The sequence below is a fragment of the Mauremys mutica genome, chromosome 9 (assembly GCF_020497125.1).
Source record: "Mauremys mutica isolate MM-2020 ecotype Southern chromosome 9, ASM2049712v1, whole genome shotgun sequence".
NCBI lineage: Eukaryota > Metazoa > Chordata > Testudines > Geoemydidae > Mauremys > Mauremys mutica.
In genome coordinates, this window is record NC_059080.1 from 54,187,053 (window position 1) to 54,206,435 (window position 19,383).

At 47.1% G+C, this 19,383-nt stretch overlaps 1 protein-coding gene across 1 annotated transcript in view; it reads left to right on the top strand.

The window, feature by feature from the left end:
- The first annotated feature begins 3,925 nt into the window (after positions 1-3,925).
- Positions 3,926-19,383, top strand: part of DGKG (diacylglycerol kinase gamma) — a 184,938-nt gene continuing 169,480 nt past the window's right edge. Inside the window, exon 1 of the mRNA XM_045029040.1 lies at positions 3,926-4,043. The gene's annotated coding sequence lies outside the window, so the exon portion shown is untranslated. The remainder of the gene's footprint in view (positions 4,044-19,383) is intronic.

The following is a 19,383-nucleotide window of genomic DNA, read 5'->3' on the forward strand; positions in this document are numbered from 1 at the left end:
AGTGGCCAGACTCTATAGTGTTGGGGTGCCCCTTATGGGGTGTGGTAGCCCCAGTAGGGGGGCCCGGGCCCACCCAACTCCAGCGGGTCCCAACCCAGGGTCCTAACAGTGGCATAGCAGCTTGCCACTGACTCAGTGGGGGGGATCCTACCGAAACACGCTGAGTTTCCCGGTGTGGGAGGTACCACTCCATCACTCTCCCTGGGTCACTTCCTACCAGAGTCTGTGTTGGGGTTTCCCATTAGATGTCAGTTCCTCTGTGTTCAGCAGGGCCAGTCATCTCCAGGGTTTCCTCCAGTCGCTGGGGTGCAGGTGGGCCATGGACAGCTTCGATTCCCGGTGCAGTCAGAGGCTGTGGCTAGCCCTCTGCAGGAGCTTCCTAGGCAGGTCCTTCCCCTGCAGCCTCCCACCCAGAATGAGCTGGTCTCCTTCCCTTTATACTACTACAGCACTTGGAGCATGCCAAGTCTGGCCAGGGAGGCGGGCATTCCGCTGTCAATACCATGGGCGTAACCCTGTCTAAGCTAGTGCAGGGTAAGCAGACCCTGTCACAGGCCACAATCTCACAAGTGAGGAAGAAGTCAGTGCAAAAAACCAACCTGGTTTAGAGTGGAAGTGAAGATAGTTGTAAAATACATAACAAATGGAAGAAAGGGAAAGTTAATAGTAATAAATATAAATCAGAAGTTAGAAATGATAGAAAATTGATAAGGGAAGCCAAGAGACAAGGAAAAATCTATGGCCAGCAGAGTTAAGGACAACAAGAAGGAGGTTTTTAAATATATTAGGAACAAAAAGAATCCTGACAATGGTATTGGTCCATTAATAAATAAAAATGGTAGAATTATCAATATTAAAACCAAAAAGGCAGAAATGTTCAATAAATATTTCTGTTCTGTATTTGGGGGGAAAACAGATACTGTAGTCTTATCATATGGTGATGATAATACTTTCCATTCCATGAGTATCTTTGGAGGATGTTAAACAGAAGCTACTAAAGTTAAACATTTTTAAATCAGCAAGTCCAGATAACTTGAATCCAAGAGTTTTAAAAGAGCTGGCTCAGGAGCTTACTGGACCATTAATGCTGATTTTCAGCAAGCCTTGGAGTACTGGGAAAGTTCCAGAAGACTAGAAGAAAGCTACTGTTGTGTGATTTAAAAAAAAAAAAAAAAAAGAGTAAATGGGATGACCCAGGTAATTATAGACCTGTCAGCCTGACATCAATCCCAGGCAAGATAATAGAGTGACTGATATAGGATTCAATTAATAAAGAACTAAAGGAAGGGAATATAATTAATGCAAATCAATATGGGCTTATGGAAAATAGGTCCTGTCAAACTAACTTAATATCTTTTTTAAAAAATGAAATTAAAAATGTTTGGTTGATAAAAGTAATAGTGTTGATGTAGTATACTTAGACTTCTGTAAGGCGTTTGACTTGGTACTGCACACCATTTTAATTAAAAAACTAGGAAAGATATAAAATGAACATGGCACTGTGACAAAGTTCCTCCTCTACCTTGGTGGGTCCTGCGCTTATTGGTGGATTTGCTCACCTCAGTGATCTTCCCCTCTGGTGGAACTCACAGTCTAGGTCAACTCCTCCTGTGTCTGAGTTGGGAGGTTTAGGGGGAACCTGGGCCCACCCTCTACTCCGGGTTCCAGCCCAGGGCCCTGTGGATTGCAGCTGTCTATAGTGCCTCCTGGAACAGCTGCATAACAGCTACAACTCCCTGGGATACTTCCCTAGGGCCTCCTCCAAACACCTTTTTTATCCTCACCACAGGACCTGCCTCCTGGTGTCTGATAATGCTTGTACTCCTCAGTCCTCCAGCAGCAGCACACCCTCTCAGCTCCTTGCACCTCTTGCTCCCAGCCCCTCACATGCGCACCTCACTGACTAACTGGGAGGCTTTTAATTAGTTCCAGCCAGCCCTTGACTGGCTTCAGGTGTCCCAATCAATGTAGCTATCTCCACTGCCTTCTAGAAGGATCTTAATTGGCCCCAGGTGTCTTGATTAACCTGGAGCAACTGCCATTTGGTTACCATGGTACCAGGGATTTGTTTATACCTGTTCCTCACTACTTTACTGTAGCCATCTGGCCTTGCCCCATCACAGTACATAACCAGCTGAATGTGAGTCCCCAGTGTGATGTTGTGGCCAAAAGAATGAATGTAATCCCAGGGTACATAACCAGGGGACTCTCAAGTAGGAGTAGAGAGGGTATTTTACCTCTGTACTTGGCACTAGGGTGACCATTGCTGTGTCCAGTTCTGGTGTCCACAATTTAAGAAGAATGTTGATAAATTGGAGAGGGTTCAAAGAAGTGCCATGAGAATGACTAAAGGATTAGAAAACCTGCCTTCATCATGGTTGAGCTCCTTGAGTCTATCTATTTAGCTTAACAAAGAGAAGGTTAAGGGGTGACTTGATTAGTCTATAAGTACCTACATGGGGAACAAATATTTGCTAATGGGCTCTTCAGTTTAGCAGAGAAACATCTAACACAACCCAATGGCTGGAAGCTGAAGCCAGACAAATTCAGACTGGAAATAAGGTGTATATTTTTAACCGTGAGAGTAATTAATCATTGGAACAATTTAGCAAGGTCTTGGTGGATTCCCCATCATGGATAATTTTTAAATCAAGACTAGATGTTTGTTTCTAAAGCTCTGCTCTAGGAACGATTGTGGGGCAGGTCTCTGGCCTGTGTTATACAGGGGGTCAGGCTAGTTGATCACAATGGTCCCATCTGGTCTTTGAATCTGCAAAACTGAGCTCATAATGTGAAACAGAATAACAGCATAACCTCTGCAAACCTGCTCGCTAGATAGGCTAATACATTCCCAATCTGTATTGCACTCATCTGTCTTTAATTAATAAACTAATTGAACCTGGTCATCTGACAACTTATCAATCAAGGAATTATACCCTCAGTAACCCCCATTTTATAGATGGAGAACTGGGCTTCAGCCCTGCAGTTGCTGAGGCCTCCAGCCTCAATCCAGCAAAGCACTTAATCATGTGATTAAGATAAGCCATATGAATAGCCTCATTAAAGGCAGTAGGACAATGGGGTAGTTGTGCTTTGCTGGATCAAGCCCTTGACAGAGCTGTCTGTGCCCTGCTCTCTATTAACTTTGTCCCTAGGCCTCCCAGAGAGCACTGGGCTGGGAGTATCCTCTCTTTGGGAACACAGAACTACACTCTTCTTGGGGACAAAGTGGCTCCATGGACCCAGCCCCCAGACTAATATTCAGTGCACCAGCCCGTCCCACAAATCAACCCCTCTCTTCATGTTTTGCCACCCAGCATCAAAGGGGCAGGAAGTCTGCAAGTCCACCCCTTCAAGGAGCACAGGGTGGAGTCCTACCCTGGAAAAAGAGAGGGACCTCCATCAGAATGCATCCAGGCTGAGGGCAGTAGTGCCTGCTTCACGGGCCGATAAAGCAAATGCCTCTATGAAGTGGCCACATGGTCACTGATCCCCCGAACTGAACACCCAGTCCTTCACGGCCATTCTCTTTGGGAGGCAAGTGCTCTAATCTGTGATCCCAAGGAACAGAGCGTGGAGTTCATCTCTATATCGTTGTAGAGTTTTCCACCTCCCTGGATACACAATGCTATTAAAATCCACTGTCATGGAGCAGTGGCTCTTAGTGTGAGAGAGAACAGGAAAAAGTATCCAAGTTTACCTTAGCATTTCCTTTCTCTGAGTAATAAGGTTCCCAGATGCAGTCCACAATGGGCAGATTGGCTGGGCCCCAGGGCAGCTTTTAGTTCAGTTCAGGAGCACTGAGGATTTTATTCCATAACTGCCTGCCTAGAGTCATTTTGGAAGCTCATTCCCTGATGGTCCATGCAGGATATGCCATTTGCTGTGGAAGTTCTCTCTGACTGGCTGGGAATTCAGGGTCTGGGCCTCACCCCTTCCTGCAAGTGACTGACAGGTCTGGTTCTGCTCCAAACTGCAAGTGGACTGAAGACCCAGTGCAATGGGGCTATAGAGCTTATTACCCAGAGAAGGAAAATGGTCAGGTAAGCACATACACCACTTTATACTATTGGCTTGAACTCTTATCCAGTCTACCTTGCTTTAGCTTCTTCCTTCTGTATCTCTATTTTGTTGGTTCCTTCCCCCGGTGAAGTAGTTCACAAGGTAGCTGGAAGTGCCAGAACCTGCTTTACACACACATAATTAAATTACCCCCAGCTGTTCCCTTTGCAGCAGCAGTGGCAGATAAAGTCCTAAGGAGCATCAGGCTAAAAATAGCTCAAGCCCTATAAATTAAACAAAAGCTTTTCAGTGGGTTTACAGAGACTTCCCCAGCTGTATTTGTATCTGTGTGAGGTACAATACCCATGGGCTATTTATTATTAGTAACCATACACATGCTGCATATCACCCCACTGCAATTGGTGAGAAACACTGCTTTATAGGAGCCAGGCCTAACCCTCCTGCCACTGAAGAATTTCAGGTTCAAGCTTTTCCTTCTTCTCTGTCTTTCCTCTCCCTTAACGTGAAATGGGAGTCCAATTTTCTGGACAGAATTCTGTGTGCTGCAAAACGCTCCCTTCCCATGGGTACCCTCTGAAATACATTTGTAATAATAGTTTTTAAGACTTTTAACACAATATAGACCCATATTATTCTTCCAATTACACCTAAGAAATGTTTTGCAATAGCGGCAGTGAGGCCTAATGATTAGGAGATGAGACTGGAAGTCAAGAGCCCTGGGTTCACATCCTGACTTTGATACTGATAGTGCCTGGCCTTGGGTGAGTCACTCAGTGGGTGCTCAGCATGACAACAATGGGAGCTGTGGGGGGCTGAGCACTCTTGAAAGCCTGGGCTCATCACACAGGTCCCTAAATGGGTGCAGAGCTCTTTTGAAATTCTGGCCTGTAATGTCCCTGCCTCAGTTTCCCCATCTTCCCTTGCCAGGATGGTGTGAGGATGTGTGTAAATGTATACAAAAAGCCCTTTGAACATGGGCTTTACTAATAACATTACTAGTTGTTACAGAAGCTTAAATGTGGCAAAAGGAAACACAGAATAAGAACAGGAAACAAAATATCAGCACTCCTGTCTGCTAATTCTGTGAGGGACACAATGCTTGGCTTCTAAAGAAAGGGCTGCCAACCTTCCCAGTGCCAGAGAGCATGGTAGGGGCTGTTTTTTGCCTATTTCTGGAAGCTCCTTGGGGTAGGGGCCAGTCCTTCTCCTGTGTCTTGTGCAGTCCCAACTCACACAGGACAAGTCTACCAAAACTTCTGCCTCCTGCTCTGGGGGTTTTCTCCTGTTCCCCACAATCTCCTCTGTCTTCCCCCAGCATCTGTGGCACAGCACCTTTCTAGTCTTCCCTTTCCTGGTCTGTTTGCTTCACCCTCCAGGAGCTAATCACAGTCATTGGCTTTTTACAGGCAAAATGAAGTGGCTTTGGTACGGTTGGCTTTGCTTTTCAGGCAGATGACTCTTTTCCTGAGCAGGGGACCAAGGGGAATTGGCCAGTTTCCCTGGGCAGGCCAGACACAGCACAGCTGGCATGACTCCAGGAGTAGAAAGCAGGACAGGGGAGAATGGGAAAAGTAGTGGAAGGGGGAGGGAGTGTGCACACGCTAGTGCTCCTCCTCTTGGATCCCTGCTGTGGCAATGTCTTTTCGGATCTCACACCAGCTCCCTTATAAAGTAGAAATGTAACAGAGCAAGGGCCAGAGGGGCTAGGGCGGGGGGATGCCATAGGGGAGTTGAGGAGGCAGCAGGGTGGAGAGACAGCATGGAGCCCTGATCCCTGAGCCACACGCACCTTGGCTCCCCGACTGTCCCATCCCACGCTCTGCACCTCCCAAGCTGCCTTACTGAGCTGGGGGTCTGTGTTGGCTTGACTGGCTGTTCTGACGGCCTTGGACTCTAGTTATCTATCTTCCCACTGCACTCCCTGGAAGTGCGAGCCCTCTTGCGAGGCTCACCGTGTTCTCTTTGGAAGCCACCAGAAGCCAGGCAGAGCAGTGAGTGGGCATAGCTTGGGCCCGGCGCGTTTGTGTAGCTAGCAAACATGATTACTTGGGACCCAGCCGTGCCTAGGTGGGTACATCAGATAGAATTGCTGTGCAAAGAGCAAAAGACGCGACTGCCTGCCCCAAGATTCTGTCAGCCCGATAAGCATCAACAGCGATAGCCCCAGCCTCAGTCCTGCTGGGCTTCATTAGATGAGAACTCGCCAGCAAAAATCTGGAGATTGGTCAGCCAGAGAAACCACCTGCATTGCTGAGATCCAGCTGTATGTGTCAACCAAGCTTCTCCCTCTCTGCCTGCTCCCCTACCCCCATGTCCCAACAGAAAGACACAGCCAGATGGCTGTCAAACACAGCTGGGATCTCAGCAGTGCAGTGGGGTCACAGTCCCTCTGAGCCGTCCATGGTTTGCCATAGTGGAGCCCCTCTCCAATGACCCCTTGCAGGGCCACAGGCTCCTGGTGGGGAGCCCCATTCACCCCCATCCCCACCCCAAGGAACCTGGGCAAGGAAACAAGGCACTGCAGCGGGAGGGAGAGAATTCTATGGACAAGGGCTGGCCTGCTGGCTATGGGCCAGCTTCTGCCGCCCTTACTCACATTGCATAGCAGTGGCACCTTGCTTCACAAGCAGCCCCAGTGAAATAAAAGGGACTACTCAGAGAGGAAGGGGCTACTCACAGTGAGTAAGGTCACCCACAGAAGGAGCCTGCATTCAGAACAGCCAGCCAAAGAAATGCAGCCCCTGGATCAGGATTGCAGCTACCTGGGGGGACTGGTAGCAGGGTTCAGGAGCAAGGACAGTGGGGGTCTGTGTGAGGAGCAGAGCTGGGGAGGAAGGCTGGCGGTATGTACAATGATTAAAGGGGGAAGCTTTTTCTGTTTAATTGCAACACTTTTGAAATGGCCGGTCTGAGACGTGGTGGCAATGCGTGCGGTTTTCAGTTTGTGGTGTGCATGTGTGCTGTGGTTTTGGGGGTGTATTGGAAACGGTATTAAAATTGTAAACTATCACTTGAAATGCTCAAGATATTTTTCCAGGTCCTGCTTGCAGGCCAGGCAGATCTGTAGGGGGGTGTGGGATCTGAGTCTAGCCACAATCAGTCTGCAGTGAGCCAGCCAAGAATAAGGTACAGTGAGCAGTGCCTCTGTGTTTTCAGGAGCAGCCTGCTTTGTCTTGCTCTGTTTTGGGGTTCTTGTGTGTTAGGTTCTGAATTCTAAGAAATAAAATAGTATTACATTGCAATTTTTTAGCTAGAGCATTTTAATGTTTTTATTCAATGTCTCTGTTTGTATGTCATGAACATAACAGTTTTCAGCTTGTGGTGGTGACTAGTTAGCAACAGGGAGGGAAATGGAAGTCAGGCAGCCAGGCCGTATTTAAAAAATGAATGATTTTTAATTGTTTTCTCTCACAGTTAGTGCTGATTGTATCCCAGCAATGTCACTGGAAATTAAACTGTCCTCCAAATGGTAATTGTGTCAAATCTCGGGACTCAGTTTAGGCACTGAAATGTGAAAGAGAGAGATTTTAATCCTGCTTCATGTGAAAAGTTTATGGAGGGATGGGATGATGAGACTGCCTACAATGGCATGTAGCTAATCTGTGACTGCTAGCAGCAAATAGCCCCAGTGGCCAGTGATGAGGCACTAGATGGGAAGGGTTCTGAGTTACTATAAAGAATTCTTTCCCAGGTGTCTGGCTGGTGGGTCTTGGTCACATGCTCACGGTCTAATTGATTGCCATATTTAGGGTCAGGAAGGAATTTTCCCCTGGGACAGATTGGCCAAGACCCTTTCGTCTTCCTCTGCAGCATGGGGGACGGGTCACTTGCAGGTTGAAACACGCATAAATGGTGGATTCTCTGTAACTTGGAGTCTTAGTTTAAACCATGATTTGAGGACTTCAGTAACTCAGCCAGAGGTTAAGGGTCTATTACAGGAGTGGGTGGGTGCGGTTCTGTGGCCTGCAATGTGCAGCAGGTCAGACTAGATGATCATGATGGTCCCTGCTGGCCTTACAGTCTGAGTGAGATGGACCTAGGAAGGAGCTTCTCCGATCCCTCAGTGAGGGCACAATCTTCCCTCACTGCCACTTGGTCTCTGATTGATTCCTACAAAAGGAGAGACATGGGAAATCAGTCACTATCTAGAGGAAGACTGTTCTTTGTGGAGTTACTGGGCATGGCTGCGTCTGTCAATTGACAGATGGAAGCAAGCGGGAAAGGCAGTTACCAGACTCAATGGCTTTAAAAAAAAAGCTGTTTTTATGAAAGGCTCTCCGGGTCTCAGTGGTGAATCACTGTCTGCTGCCAGCCAGTTTCAGCATCAAAATCCCTGCTGTTGGGCTGCCTGGGCTAGCTCAGCAGCCACGGCTACTCATAAAACACAGCAAGGGACAAGAAACATTTGCCATATGCTGAGGGATGACTTTATAACAAGGAAACATTTGGCTGCGCACCAAGGCACAGGGTTTCCAAATAGAGTCTGAATCCCGTACGGAGAGGTTCCGGCTAAATATAGCCACCACAGTTCAGAGTTGACTTTTTTCGTCAGGTTCGCCTAAAATAGCCTGGCAGCTGATTTCTGCCCTTTAGACAAGGAGGCGGGGCAAGGGGTGCACATACAAACCTGGGTAAAAAATAAACAGCTGCTGTGTAATGCTGGGAATGTGGCTCGAAAGCAGAGCGGTATTTCCCGACCCGAGAACCCTTTCACAAGTCTCCTGCTAATGCAGCTCAGCTGCAGGGTGGGGAATGGGGAGTGGGGAGAAGTAAATGGCATAGCTTGAGCCCCAACACCCTACCTGTGGGGCATGTCTTGGGGCATGAGTGGGGCATAGCTTGGGCCCGGCACATTTGTGTAGCTAGTAAGGGGCTATCGGCTAGTTCCAGGTACCAGTTAGCTCACGGATGCAGGAGGGAGACCAATGTTGATGCCCTGCACACAGTTGATTTGTGAATTTTCCAGTGTTCTGCTTTATCATAAACCACCCAAGGCCCCTCTGGCTGTGCCCTGTAGACATTCGATGTGGAGAGAATGAGAATTGCTCATCTTCTTTGAAGGCACTAGTGTCTGAACACACTTACATATGTGTAACAGAGAGAAAGTTATGGCTGTAGGCAAAACAGGCCATTACAAGTGATTAGGGTTTTCTCTAGCAGGCAACATAGATGTGTTTATGCTGCCCCACTTCCCCAAAGCGCATCTGTATAATTACACAGGGCAAGGGGATCTGATCCCTCTAGATGTGCAAACACATGCATACTGGTCCTTGCTTAAACTATCAGCAGTAGCTGAAATACTCCCACATCTCTCTGTCTAAAGCAAAACCTCCTTCCTTTTATCTGCATAGAGAGTGTCCATAGCCCAGAAAACACCACTGGAGCAGGTTTGCTCTGCTAGTCTGAATTCTGCCAATCATTAAGCAGTGAAGATTTGTGCAATTCCCTGCACAGAGGTTTCCTAGCCCATTCAAAGGCCCTTTTCACACCCCCAGGACCAGGGCTGCCTGCTCCAACTAGAGTCTGGAGAGACAGCTGGAGTTTGTGTCCCACTTTGCTTCACCCCATTACTTTCTGCTTCCAATCTTGCCCATCATCTTCATCCCAGCCCCGCCGGCGGTGTGCCCCATGCCCCTCCTATCACCAGCTCTCACACTTCATAAGTGATCTCAGGGCTCCCAAGCGGCGCAAGAGGCAGAATGCAGAAAGGGGGTGGCAGAGGAGTGGGACAGAGAGAAGGGGTTCCGCAGACTGGGTGGACAGGCTGGGTTTCAAGGGCACATAGAGGTTGCAGGGAGTGAGGTGGAGCATAGGGAAGGTAACACAAGGGGTGGCATTTTAGGAATCCAGGGGGACAGAGAGGGGGACTGGCTGGTGTGCAGGACCATAGAAGGGCTGCTGGGGAGGCTGGGTGGAGAGAAACACTCCACTGTTTTGTTTAAAAAACAGGAAAAATCCTTCACATCAAACATCATGAACTTATGATCCAATTTTTCCAGGACGCTGGCTGTCAGCGCAGCCGCTTATAAGCATAACATGCTGATATTGGCATGGGAAGGATATAACAATCCCCACAATCGCACTCAAGCTTACAAGCTTCGCTGCAGCCTTATAAAAGTAATCGCCAGCTAAAGCAACATGAGCAGCCAGGCCATCTGCAATTCCCACGCCTGACCATCCAGGCATAGGACCCAAACGCTTTCATAGGCTTCTCTCCTCCAAATGAAAACACCCCCTGGCTTCCACAGAGTTAGAAGGGACTGCAAGGGCATCAAGATGCAGGATTTGTTGTGTCTAAACACAACCACTCTGACACTCGCATTGCCCTCCCCCCCTACCCATGCTCAGATGCACAGCCTGAACGTGGACCACAGAATTTTTAAGCAGAAATAATACATTATGGACTTTACCTGTAACAGTCTGCCTGTTGGTTGGATATTTTGGTCTTGCCAAAACTGCAGCAAAGCTTGTGAGTTTGAGTGTGATTGTGAGGATTGTTACATCCTTCCCGTGCCAATGTCAGCATGTTATGCTTATAAGAAGCCCACACGATCTTTTTCAGGGGAAAAGGCAATACTCCGCGTTTATTGAAGATACAGCAATTAGCATATGCATTCAGTCACACCACACACAGTCCCACCAGTCGATGTTATAGTTACCAGTCCACAGGGCTGAAACTCTCTCTTCCATTCCTCTCTGTCATTTGCTGTTGCTTCCATTTGCTCTGTGGTGTTGAGATCGACTGTTCTGCCCTCCCTGCCTAAGGGTTCCTCTTCAGGTTTCTCTTGGGCACCCTCATTTCCTCACACCAGTTGGTTTCCACTTGACAGGTTCAGGTCAGAGTCTGTATGTTGGCCTGCAGGGTAAATGCCCCAAGTATATCTAATGCTTCCTTCCAGTTCTAGTGGAGACAAGCTGCTGAGTGTTGGTTTCTTGGATCTCTTTGTTGGCGAGGAAGTCGTTCCATGCAATGCCCCGAATCTTTGCAGGCACTTATTTTCGAAGGCGTCTAGTCCAAGGTTTCTGTCTAATGTTCTGGTCATTCTCCAGTGCTTGCAGCCTGTGATAGCACTGAGATTATGTTTACGTTGAAAATGCTCAGTTTTGTTCTGGTGCTGTAGATCTTTGATTTTCATACATTGTTAAGTTTAATGAATGCTGTGGATTCACTGATGTCATTTCCTTCTTGGGGTCTCCTTTGGCTACTATGTACTGCCCACATAGATGAATCATTCTACTTGATGTTTTTGCTGTGTAATAAGCACCTTGTGCCAGATCCTACTCAGAAGGTTCCTGGGTCTGACCTTCCACGGTCATCTTGGTCAACTCTGAACTGAATTCAAACCAACAGATGTGGATATCTAATGCACAAATAGAAAATCAAGTACTCTCCAGCGTGCAAGTGTGGTTCCCCATGACAGACCTTTGAACATATCACTACCTACTGCCCAATTTATAAATATGAAGGAGGCATCACTGCAATAAATTCTGCTACTCCTGATGTAGTCATTTGGCTCGATCAACTTGGGGTGAAATTGTAGTTGCTGCTCTACACCAGCCATACGAAAGAAGAAGAAGCAGTAACATAATAAATTCCTAACTCTCTCTCTCTATGTATGTTCAGATTCTATATACTGATCTCTTGATTCATCTCAAGATCACTCTGTATTCATTACACTCCCCAGTTTTTCCAGCACTGAATGACTGCTTCCAAGCAGATACAAAACTCCAGGAAATTACGCTGCCAAATTCTTTACGCTTCAAGACCTGCTGCTAGTATTGTCATTTACAAAAAGCTACAGTTATACTGACACGAATGTATGCTCATTACTGTGCCAGTTAAGCAGTCAACCCAACTGTTCTCAATGAGCCTTACCCAACATGCACTGATGGCCACACAAAGACGCCCACTGTGGATAAGGCCCTAACTCTGCTCCTTCTACATGCATATGCATTTGGGCATGATCACGCTCCTACTGAAGTCAATAGGGCGTTTATCATGAACAGCAGGACTGAGACGTGTCGCTGATGAACATGAAATTCAGGTGAGGGCCTTGGTCCTGCCAACAGTGGCACTCACGTGCTTAATGTCATACTTGCAAGTGTTCCAGTGGAGTCAGGATAAGCATGCGTGTGTTGGCAGGTTTGGGGCCATCGTCAAGGACTCTGACTTATGCAGTCCTATGAGAATGAAAACTAAGGTTTAAAAGCAGCACACATATTTCTCTTTAATCCACTACTTGTGGAAAATCTGGGGAAAGCATGGGCAGAGCTAAGCACGCTGATAAAATAGTTATTTATACAGCCTTTCCAAATGTTTTTAAAATCCTTAAATTAGTGATGATATATAACCAGAAAAACAGTTGGAAAAACTTCGGTCCAGCTTCCTCCTGTTAATTCAAGGATTTAATAAAATAAATACTTAAAAATATTCTTCCTAGTGCTCATACTTAGTACAAAAATAAGATGCCAGTCTTTACTACGTGGAGAGACCAGATAACCACATGCTGATACAGAAACAGCTGTTCGACTGCAAGAGATATTTACAAAACATTTATTTTCACACATGAGGAAAAACCCATGAAAGGCCACAGTGTCAAAGGGATTTAGGTACCTAAAGATGCCAATGGATGCCTAGTGGGCTTTTCAACAGCATTTATCTGCACCTTTAAGTGCCTAGATACCTATAAAAAGTTGGCCTGTAGGCCCAGTCCTGCGTATGCTTTTCTTTATACACTTGCATGTGTAAAGTTAAGCATGTACATAAACGTTTGCCTCAAATATTAATTAGATTTGGAGTGTCCTCCCCCAGGGATTGGGCAGCCGTACTGTATCAGTAATGAGCCGCACTGGAGCTAAGTGGAGGCAGAGCAGTGTGTTAGTAAGTGAAATATTTCACTTAGAAATCAGAGAGAGACGGGGGAGACTTTTGTTCTCCCCCTCAGGTATCTGGACAAGTGCTACTGCCCCTGAGAATGTTGCTTTACCCCAGTACATGGACAGGGGTTACAGTTTTACTGCAGTGTCTGTCACTCGGCCATGGTGCTTTTGAAGGAATTCTCTTTTCTACTCCTCAGGGACTCTCCACCTGGGAAGTCTCCAGTTCACTGTGCCAATTACTGCCCGGATGTGTTTATTAATACTGATTATAAAACCGTGGCCAAGGCATTGGCCATCCGGCCAGAGGGAATCCTGCCAGCTCTGGACCATCCCAACCAGATGGGCCTTATTAAGAGTTGTCAAGCTGCTAAGAACACCTGACAGTTCCTAAACTCACTTCCCTTTTCCCAGCAGCGTGACCTGCCCAAGGCAGCCTCAGAGACAATGGCAGCTTTGGGAAAAATGGTGCTGGAACTGTTTACTCAGAGCAGTTTGATACTGGGCTTGGTGTTTCTTCTTGAATTGAATTCCTCCAAGTTGAGGTAGGAAAGTTAGTTAATAGTATGGTTGACATGACCCAGTGCACACAGTAAGCCTGCCTGCTTCTGCTCTCTGGGGCTTATTTAGCTTAAGAGCTGCTCAGAGCTAGAATACTATGGGCTTTGTGTCTTCATGCAAAAAGTACAGGGGGCTTCTGTAATCAATAGTCCGAACTATCCTCTGCCTGGTCTGTGAGTACGTGTGGTGCTTACTAATAAGGGCCTGGATCCTGCAGAGCTCCATTGAGAACAAGAGGAATCTAATCAATCTCTGCTTGTATATGGCGTGATCTGAGTACCTTGGTCTGCACTCAGGGACCCTGACTCAGAAAAACATGTGCTTCTTTACATGCTAAAGTGCTATTGACTCCAATGGTGTTCAAGCACGTGCTTATGTGCTTTCATAAGAACGGCCATACTGGGTCAGACGAAAGGTCCATCTAGCCCAGTATCCTGTCTTCTGACAGTGGCCAATGCCAGGTTCCCCAGAGGAAATGAACAGAACAGCTAATCATCAAGTGATCCATTCCCTGTCATCCATTCCCAGCTTCTGGCAAACAGAGGCTAGGGACACCATCCCTGCCCATCCTGGCAAATAGCCATTGATGGGCCTATCCCCCATGAATTTATCTAGTTCTTTTTTGAACACTGACATGCAGGGATGGTTTCCTAAATTTGGGCCAGCCTGACGGAGGAGTTGAGGTGAGATCAATGTTCTTCCTGTGTCCCAATGGGCTTACGCTGTATTGATGTGAGTATGTGAATCTCAGGGTAGGTTTACACTTACCTTCCGGGTCGACGCGGTGAGTTCGACTTCTCGGAGTTCGAACTATCGCGTCTGATCTAGACGCGATAGTTCGAACTCCGGAAGCGCTGCGGTCGACTCCGGTACTCCACCACTGCAAACGGCGGTGGCAGAGTCGATGGGGGAGCCGCGGAGTTCGACCCCGCCGCGTCTGGACGGGTGAGTAGGTCGAACTAGGGTACTTCGAATTCAGCTACGCTATTCACGTAGCTGAATTTGCGTACCCTAGTTCGACCCCCCTTCTTAGTGTAGACCAGGCCTCAGAGTGCATCCAAACATGTGAATGCTGGGTTAAAGTTTGTCTGGCTCTTTTTGATTTGGAAATATCAAGAGAACAAACTTTCTGATTTGATTTGTGGCACTGCTGAGTTTTATTCAGGTCCATATTCCTGCAGTGATGGTCCTTCCTGTTTCTCTGTCACTGGAGGTTTCTAAGAACAGGTTGGACAAACCCCTGTCAGGGATGATCTAGAGCAGTGATACTCAGACTGTGGCTTGTGAGCCGCAAGTGGTTCTTTAATGTGTCTCCTGCAGTTCTTTGCAGCACATGATATTAAAACGCGGTGTGATTTAATTATTAACCAAACAGGATGCTTTTACTATGTTGTTAACCAATTGTAGTTGATAAAATAGTAATACTTGGTTAGTTATTTTCTGTGCGAATAATATATGTGTGTGTGTGTGTGTGTAAATGTGTGTGCGTGCTTGTGTATATACACACACATATATAAATACACAAGGTTTAAATTCAGCCGGAGTTGTCAGGAGCAGAGGTTCGGTAAATATTTTCAAACCCACGAAGCTAAAGCCCTGAGACCTCCCCTGCCCCGCAGCTGAAGCCCGTTTGTGTATATATATATATATATATAGTAAGTGAAACAATGAACTCACACTACTGTGGCTCTTTGGGGTAATGTTGATCACTAATTTGGTTCCTGAACCACTGAGGTCTGTGAATCACTGGTCTAGATAATACTTAGCTCTGCCTCAGTGCAGGGGACTGGACTAGAGGACCTCTCGAGATCCCTTCCAGTCCTATGATTCTCAATCAAGACTAGCCAGGAGGTGTAGAGATGTGCCAAAACATTGAATAACAAACCGCAGTTAAACCTTTTGGATCTCAAAGAAAAGGGCTGAGTTGCACTGAGATTGGGGTTGGTTCTTACATCCTCCATCATTAAATAGATTAATAGATTCAGAAGGGACCACTGTAATCATCTAATCTGACCTTCTGTACAACACAGGCCAGAGACATTCCTTGTTTGAACTTTAGCATATCTTTAGCAAAACATCCATTCTTGATTTTAAAATGACCAGTGATGGAGAATCCCCCATATCCCACGGTAAATTTTTCCACACCATTTTGCTCCACCATATTCTGTTCCCATGAACAAACTCCTGGTTGGGGTGAAACCTTCATAAATAATGTGTAAAGCAGACAGTACACCTCTACTGATAACCTCTCTGTGTAGAGTTGGCCAGACAGCTCGTGGGGTCAATTATTCTTGAGGAGCACCACATCTCCAGTGTTAGGATCAGCATCTGTGTTCTTATGACTGATCACCTAGTGATTTCTACCGGAGGCAACTTGGCAGCCAAACAGCAGCAGCAGTGGTATCAGCCAGGGGTGCAGAAATTGGTGTATGTCTGGTGGGATGGGTTCTAGGAACCCCACGCTGGCAGTGACAGGGCTCTGGGAAGCCCTGTTAGCCCCTTGTGTGCCCCCTGGAGGAGAGACAGGGAATTAGGGATTGGACCCAGCTGGGGAGACCCAGGCTGGGATGTTCTGTAAAGGAAGGAGTGAAGAGAGGGACTTACAGAGGAGAGAAGCTGTAGAGAGCTTATCATAGAATATCAGGGTTGGAAGGGACCTCAGGAGGTCATCTAGTCCAACCCCCTGCTCAAGGCAGGACCAATCCCCAGATAGATTTTTGCCCCAAATCCCTAAATGGCCCCCTCAAGAACTGAACTCACAACCCTGGGTTTAGCAGGCCAATGCTCAAACCACTGAGCTATCCCTATCCCCTGGGACTAGCCCGGAAGGGAGAGGGCACAAGGGTGAGGAAGTTCCAGGTGGCTGCTGGCGAGACTAGGAACTGCCAAGAAGAGGTGGAAGAGCTTGAAAATTGACCACCCAATGCTTGTAACAAACTGCTCAGAAAAGACCTGCCGATTGCGCATTGCTTGCACACCAGAGTAATTAAAAATACGACTTTGAGAAAATCCAAGTCAGCTCATGGCCGAGCCGTGAACAGAAAGAGCCATGGTCAGACTAACCGGCAGCACAGCAAAGCTTGTATGACCCAGAGGAAGGAGGGATTCCTCCTTCATAGCATTGTCCCAGGTCAGTGTCAGTAGCACCACGCGGCAGAGATGTTATTGTTTTTGCACCAGTCCACACAGCACCTCCAGGCAAGAGGTTGCAAGGCAATGGGAAAAGACCTTTACATTTACATGAGGCTCTTTGGAAAAATAAGAGCTCATTAAATATGAAGGAGCAGCCAAGCAATTGTCTGTCTTGCATTACAACAGGCTGGGGGCTTTACTTCCCACACCACTTGTGGGTCCGACTCTGTACTTCGGCATGCACCGATGAGAGCAAGTTCCTTGGGGTAGGGATGGGGGTCCAGTGCTCACAGAGGGCCCTGACACAGCAGTGAATAGGAAGCATGCAGTGGCACAGCACACACTCGGTTGCTGCCTGCCCGCTGGGGCTGGTGTGAGCTGCCTGGATAGACAAAGAAGAGTAAGCATCTGCTGGGAAGAGGAGGCTGTCTGAAGAGCCATTTCACATTAAACTGGAACCCAGCCTGGCAGGGACATGCTGCAGAGAATGACTGCAATCCAAGGAGCTCTCTTCCTAGTGCTAGAGACCAAGCTGAGCTTCTCCAAGGGTCGTGGGGGATTCTCCATCATGGGCCGTTTTTAAAATCCAGATGGGATGTTCTTCTAGAAGATCTGCTCCAGTTCAAACAGGGATTGTTTTGGAGCAGTTCTCTGGCCTGTGTTATACAGGAGGTCAGACTAGATGGTCACAGTGGTACCTTCTGGCCTTGGAATTGATCCATCTATGAACCCTGTGAGGTGGCTCCACTGGGAACAGCTCAATAAGGAGTGCTCAGAAGAGGCAAGACCATCTTGGTGGTGCTCCCATGGAGCCCACATGAGACTGTGCACCACCAGAACAGGCAGGGGAAGCTTTGGTTTTTCCTGTGGCTCAGACATTTTAGTCTTTTCCAGGATGCTGGTCACAGCACTGTCCCCTCCACTGACTCCCCTTTTCCACCACAAACTGCTTGTCCTGCGGCTGAGGGCTGGTCTACATGGCAAGGGTCCCATGTGGCAAGCCAGGGTGTGAATCTATCATGCACCAGCTGCCATGCAGTAACTCACCGCGTGGACAGTGAAAGTCCTGGAGTGTGGCTTGGCCCTCCCTCTGCTCTGCCAGCAACACTGCCTTCACTGCTGATGTGGATCATCCTCTGCCTAGCCCCAGGCAGAAACATCTGTTAGTCCAGAAGCATGGAGGCAGGCTGGGGTGGTTGAACACAATCTGATGCTGGCCCTCTCTTAAAAAGAAAGACGTCCCAAGCCCTCATCCTTTTTTCTAGCTGGGGGGCTAATCAACCCCCCTTTTAGGCTGCCTTGCTAGTCTCACGATGACACTGTTAGCCACCGGCAAGCAGAAACCTGAGCAAATTTCCCTGTCGTTGTCCTTCCCTGGAAGGAAAAGGTGCTGGACAAATGTAGTAAAAATTCAGGCTGGAGATTTCTTAGGAGCAGCCTTTCCTGGGGCATTTCTGGCACTTCCTATATCTTTGTCAATTGGTCAGAAATCTCTCAAGAACAACCTCTCATATGGGATTTTGGCCTAAACTAGGTAGTGGAAAGGCAGGAAAAAATATATATATATTCTGACAATCTAAATCTCAGCTTTTTAAGTGTCTCACCCATAACACCGTGTTCTCTTTGGGGCTGGGGGCGACTGGAGCTTTGCATACATTCTAATTTTATCTCAACCAGTCTGTCCATCGCTCAGGCGCTAACATGGTTTGCAATTCCCATTTTCAATCATGTGTGCAGTAAAATAATCCAGTTACAATGGCAAGGGATTCCGCGTTGGTTTACGTAACAGGAAGCAGCCCAGGAAGATGCCAACATAATGCAATTAGTATTGTAATGAGCTAATTAAAGCTCAGCAGGGACCTCTAATAATGATACATCCAAGGGAAATCTCATTAACCCTTTCTTTACTTCCTATGCCATTCAGAGAGACACCTAACATCAGCTGCCCTCATTATGGTTGGTGTGTCCGACCCCTTACAGATGGGAAATGGAAATTTCACAGCCCAGTGCATCTGGGGCCAGTGTACAGACATGCAGCAGTGAAGCAGTTAGAATGAAATCACTGCCCAATTGTCCTGTTATTACCAATATTACTAATATCCTTGGAGCCCATCGGGGTTAAAAAATTAAGTCACTGGCCACTGGTTGGTCAGATTGCAGGTGGAAGGGGAATTTTGCTGGTTAATCAGTAAGAAGAGATCTAGTTCAAAATAAAATCTGTCTGCAGGGCTTCAAAAATAACCAGCAACTGATCATCTTTGTGGCACTTGACAAAAGAAAAAATAACTGGAAAGCTTAAAACCAGGAACCATAACAACTAGAATAAGAGCCTGTGAAGATACACACAGGACCTGAGCCCTGGATGAGAATTAGCTGGTGAATCTGCAGTTCTGATGATGAGAGATGGAGATCGAGGTCGTGTCTGAACACAAAAATTGCACTGATTTCACTAAAATTTGTGCAAAAAACAATTGAGTTAAATTGGTGCAACACGAGTGTGATGGGTTGGATCACAGAAACCCCCTTGAGGCTGCCAACTGATGTGTCAAGACTACTTCTGCTCCTGCTTTCCCTGCCTTGGCAGCTTAGGATTTCAGTGCCCTGCCTGGTTTGAGCCAGACTCGCTAGCCTGCTGCAAACCCAGACCTAGGGTCTGAACCACGTGCTCCAAAGCTGCAGACTCAACTGAAAGCAACTTACAGAAGTGTTCCTGTCTTTAACACTCAAATGTCCAACTCCCAATGGGGTCCAAACTCCAAATAAATCCATTTTACCCTGTATAAAACTTAT